The sequence below is a fragment of the Heptranchias perlo genome, chromosome 23 (assembly GCF_035084215.1).
Source record: "Heptranchias perlo isolate sHepPer1 chromosome 23, sHepPer1.hap1, whole genome shotgun sequence".
In the NCBI taxonomy this organism is placed as follows: domain Eukaryota; kingdom Metazoa; phylum Chordata; class Chondrichthyes; order Hexanchiformes; family Hexanchidae; genus Heptranchias; species Heptranchias perlo.
The window spans coordinates 12,683,616-12,689,615 of NC_090347.1; positions in this window are offsets into that span (position 1 = coordinate 12,683,616).

The following is a 6,000-nucleotide window of genomic DNA, read 5'->3' on the forward strand; positions in this document are numbered from 1 at the left end:
AACAAAATATAGTGGTGAATGATGCACGTGCCCCACTTTAACAGTTTTTATGACTGCCTGTCTACTCATGTATGATGTTGATTATTTGTGCAAACCACTGGAAGAATTTGAATTTACGAACAACTTGCTGCTATGACCTGATTTGCAGGACCACGTCTTCAGCTCAAATGCTTTTTCATTAAGGTGATATATTTATTTAATGTCTCCAAGACTAAATCCTCCTACTGCTCCAGGATCATACTTGAGGATAAGCAAAATCATGGACACCTCTAAGACCAACCACCTCCTCTGACCACCTACCCACTGCTGCAATATCAAATGCAAGGAGCTTATGGGACTTTTTGACTCAAAAATCAAGCTGCTATCTCTTTCACTTCCTCTTCCTTCACGCCACCCCATTGAACACATTGTTGCCACCCAGCTATGTGTTCACTTCCCAAAATTTAATTTGCAAATCCCTACATCTGGTTTCTGTCTTGCCCACAGCACCAGCTGTTTTAGTCAAAGTCATCCTTTATTTGGTAGAGCTACTCCCGACTCTATAGTTTCTCCTCCGTGGTACACCCTCTGCTCTTCCTCCTGTCTGCCATTGAACTGAGCCCCTACCTATCCTGTTCTCTGCCATTTCACTCCCTTTTCAGCATACTCATGTCATTGATGAACCTTACCACGTGCTCTCTTGATCGCCTCCTGTACAAGCTCCTCACCTTCCAACTTCACCTCCTCAGTCCCATGCTTGCTTTCCTTTCCACTAGCACGCCCCCACCTCCTTCAGGCCCACTGTTATAACATCCGTCCTCAAGAAATCTACCCATAGCCTCTTCACTATCTCCGATTACTGCCCTATCGCAACGTTCCCATTCCAAATTCTTGGAGTGCATTGTTGTCTTACAATTATGCTTCCACATGTATGCTGATGACATCTAATTTTACCCCTCTGCCTCTTCCATTGATCCAAAGCCTGTTGCTACAATCTCCAACTGCCTAGATGTTCAGATCTGAATAAGCCAAAATTTCCTTCAGCTTAATCTCGAAAAATCTGAAGCCATACTTTTTGATTCCCACTAAAATCTATTTGTCTCTGGCCTTGACTCTGTCAACCTTCCTAGTTGGCAATTCAACGCAATCCAAGAGGTGCAGAACCTTGATGTACTGCTTGACCGTGAGCAGTTTTTTTACCTCTCGCTTTCTCCATCTTTGCGGGATTATCTGCCTCCACCGACTCTTCTGACGTGATGCCTACATCATCTTGAGGCTTGATTTCTCTAATACTCTCCTTGTCTGCTAACCTGCATCAGCAGTCCCTCAACTCATTCAAAATATCATAGCCACACAAAGTCCCACACTTTCCATCACCTATCTTCTCCGACCTCCACTGCTTCCTATGCAGCAGTGAGTTGATTTCAAAATCCTTGTCCTCACTGTCTAATTGCTCCATGTCCCTGCCCCACCCTACTCCAGTGATTCCCCTCCTGCCTATGTCCCTCTACCACTAGGCTGTTTCTTGTCCCCACACCTCCCACTCTACTATTGACGGCCCTCATTCAGTCAATATATTCCTGTCTTTTGGAACCATCTGCCTATTTCCCTTGGCCTTGCCTCTTCCCTCCTTGTTTTGCTAAATACCTGCTTGAAATCATTCCCTTTCATCATTTCTTTACAAAGAATTACAAAGAATGTATTGCACAGAAACAAGCCATTCGGCCTAACAGGTCCATGCCGGTGTTTATGTTCTACGTGAGCCTCCTCCCATCCTTCTTCATCTAACCCTATCAATATATCCTTCTACTCCCTTCTCTTGCGTGTGTTTATCTAACTTCTCCTTAAATGCATCTATGCTAGTCGCCTCAACTCCTTGTGGTAGTGAGTTCCACATTCTTACCACTCTCTGGGTGAGGAAGTTTCTCCTGAATTCCCTATTGGAATTGTTAGTGACTATCTTATATTTATGGCCCCTTCTGGTCTCCCCCGCAAGTGGAACCATCTTCTCTACATCAAAAGCAAAATTCTGCGGATGCTGGAAATCTGAAATACAAACAGAAAATGCTGGAAATACTCAGCAAGTCAGGCAGCATCTGTGGAGAAAGAAACAGATTTAACGTTTCAGGTTGATGACCCTTTGTCAGCATTTTCTGTTTCAATAACATCATCTCTACGGCTACCCTATCAAACCCTTTCATAATCTTAAAGCCATCTATCAGGTCACCCCTCAGTCTTCTCTTTTCTAGAGAAAAGAGTTCAGCCAGTTTAAATTTTTCCTGATAGGTTTCAGCTCTCATTTCTGGCATCATCCCAGTAAATCTTTTTTGCACCTTCTCCAATGCCTCTATATTCTTTTTATAATATAGAGACCAGAAATGTTCGCATTACTCTAAGTGTGGTCTAACCAAGGTTCTGTGCAAGTTTATCATCACTTCTCTACTTCTCAATTCTATCCCTCTAGAGATGAATCCCACTGCTTGGTTTGCTTTTTTTAATGGTCTTATTAACCTGCATCGCTACTTTTACTGATTTGCGTATATGTACCCCATAATCCCTCTGCTCCTCAACCCCGTTTAGACTTTTATTTTCCAAGAAGTACATAGCCTCCTTATTATTCCTACCAAAATATATCACCTCACACTTGTCTATATTGAAATTCATTTGCCAATTACACGCCCATTCTGCAAGTTTATTAATGTCTGCCTGTATTTTGTCGCAGTCCCCCTCAGTACTAACTATCCCCTCCAACTTTATGTCATCTGCAAATTTTGAAATTGTACTTTGGTTCCCTTTCCATTTCTTCCCCCTGCCAGCCTGCGCGATGATGCTCGGATGCTTTGAGGCATCTTTCTTATGTGAGGAGCAGTAAAGAAATGCACCTTGTTGTTGCTCTGCGTTGGGCACTGCAATGCAGGTCAGAAGATAACAGCAGAGATTTTAAAAATACAGACGGTAATTGTAATAAAGAATGTAAGTTTGTTACATACGGCAAGTGTCTTTTAAAAAGAACCTTCTCTAACTGTTCCACCAGGTGTCATCCAAGCTCAAACTTTATTGCTTAATATTCATGTTCTTCTGTGAAAGTGCAAAATGTCTCCCTCTTGTGCTGTTCTAAAGATAGTGCATGATGTTTTTCAGATGCTTGGATACCTGATTGTTTTAATGCAAGTGGAAGAGGTTTATCTAATACATTACCCTTAGTGACATCTGTGGTTCATAGCTTAGACAGCCAACCTATTATCACAAGATCCGCAGTTGTTTACCAGTTCTTTGCTAATTTACTCTCACCTATTCTTTTCATTTTGTATTTCTGTGTTAATTTCTTTCCCATTGTTTCCTTAAGTTACTTTACAGAAAATCGATGCTCATATTTATACTTCCCTGTGTTTCTTTTGTACTGTTTTCCTTTCCTATGTGCATCCACTTTACACAGAGTGTCTTTACCTTTTTTGTTTCTCTACATAGTTTGTTTTGGGTAGAAAAAAATGCTCTTCTCCTTTATTACTTCAATGTAAGCAGGCTTCTTCAGTAAAAACCTGAAGCTATCCAACATTGCTCTTTGCAGACATTGTTCTTTCTACTGTTCATATTTTGGTTTGCCTGGCCTTTCTACATCATAGAACTATTCCCTGTACGAGAGGGTGGGCAAAAGGCAACCTGTTGCCAGGCCTCCTCAGGGCTGGTCTTGATCTTGCCACTAGGAGGTGTGTGAGTTGTCTAAGCAACCTGATCTTTATATCTTTTTCCCTCCCATTCTGTGAGGAAGGCCCTAGCTTACGTTGGTACACCCACTCAGTTACAGGATGAAGATCAGAAACTCACCACATTCCTATTAAGCTATTCATTTAAAAGTAAACTTTCTAGGTATTTCTAGGAACAAATTCCAGCCATACCTGTATTGTGGTAAACGGATAATCGTGTTCATACTTGCTTTTCTTTCTCTCATGCAACTCTTCATTCCCTGATGGAAAGATGTAGCCAGATGACTGCCTTCCATATTTACTCCAATTGTGTGAATTAACTGGCCACTGAGATGTATAGTCCACAGGAAAGGTGCAGATTGAGCCAGTCATTGATTTTTTTTCTCTCTCCCTTGCCTGTGCTTATGATGAAGCTCAGGTAGAGAGTGCACAGTCAGCAGGAATTCAGTGAAGGGAGTCTCACCGCTCTGCGGTTCAACACAGTAGTACGTTGACAGCTGGCTGCCGTACAAAGCATTTAAAAATGCCCAAATACATTGGTAAAATTTTGGAAAATGTCCAAATTTTGTAAATTCAGTAGTGGGCCTTTTATTTCTGAATGATTATCTGGCAGATTCGGAAATGCGATTTCCTGAGGATGTTCCCACAAGCACTGCCTTCACCCTTGTTCATGTTGTTACTGTCACATGTTGGTAATGTTGAGTTACATTTCACAGACACAGGAAGGGCTGCCAGAACCAAATGCACCATTACAGCACTTTCATGTCATGTCTTTTTATACTATACTAACATTTCAGCTGGGAACACAAACCATTACTTTTTATTGCTCTACACTCCAGCTTTAAAAATATTTGTTTATTTAATTATGTATTTGCATTCTTTGCATTTATTTTAAAATATGCACCTGCTGTGCTTATATAAATGTGTCCCCAGTGAATCTCACAAAACAAGATTTTTTTGCAGAGATTTGTGAAAGTAGATTTTTAAAAAAATTCCTATTTTAAAACAGTTTCAGTCAGCAGCAAACAGGGTGACATCACATTGTAGTGACAGAAAGCTAACAGTCTCTGTAAGGCAGTAAATAGCTGCACTCAGTAAGTGGAAAACATTCACTTTTAATCTTATTTTTCCTGTGCAGTTGAAGAGATAATAATAAATGAGTGCTTCCTAAGTATTAGAGTAGTTTTCGGTATTAAATATAATTGAAGGGAGAAAAAGACTAACATTCTCTGAATGCTGGATGAATCACACCTCCAGTCAGGTGACCATGAGGTATACCATAAATGTAACTATTTGATTGTATAGGAAATATCCAAGTTATCTAAATTAGATAAATTACCTGAATAACATAAGTAAAGATTAATCTTGTATTGTCTATCATTGGACATTATAGAATCGTAGAAAGGTTACAGCACGGAAGGAGGCCGTTTGGCCCATCGAGTCTGCACTGGACTAACATATTTAATAATGACTCTATTTAAAAGGGTGTATACCAGGCATCCATCAACAGGTTTTCCTTTATTTCTGACACCTTAAGTCCTAGGTTGGATTCCTGAATATTGAACCTGAGAGTCTGAATGGACTGCCTAGTTTCAGAATCTTGTGAATTGAATTGTTTGGAGCACTCTTTGTCCCAGATTAATTGTCCACCCTTCTCTCAGAAATGACTGAGTAGAAAACTCTACTGATGCCACTAAAAAACAAATAAATGTCATTTTCACAACATAACTAAATTACATCTGCACCACTAAGTGGATCAGTTTATTTCCATCCTTAATGGGTATAAAATCACATGCGTTTTACCTTCTATATCGACAAGAGTTCCAGATCAAATCCCATTTCACGATCCAGGGGTAGGCTGGTAGGAAAGTCAGTAAATTGAGCTAACTGTGATTATTTCTTATCAGTAGTTGTGCTGCTATACCAGCTAACACCTTATGCTCCTAACAACTTTATATGTAGGATTGCACATGTACAGTTGATATGGATGGTCATTTAGGTTTGAGTGGCAGCACTCTCCTCCACAAACTCAGTTTTTAAAAAAATCAAGAGATTGGCCAGTTTGAAGGGTGGTTGAAAAGGTGCAGTCTTCATGTAAAAGCTCTAATGTTGGCTTTGATTTTAACTAAACCATTGCCATGGCAACAACTTAGGTTGTGCTATTTTGTTGCCAATACAGTATTTTGTTCTTTGCGGCTCCTTTGGAATAACATAGTGTCATTTTTAATGCAATTTTTATGAGGGTAGAAATTGCTCTGCTTTCTCTCCTGCTTTCCCCACTCCCCCTTCCAAAACAGGCCACACATCATCTGCAGCC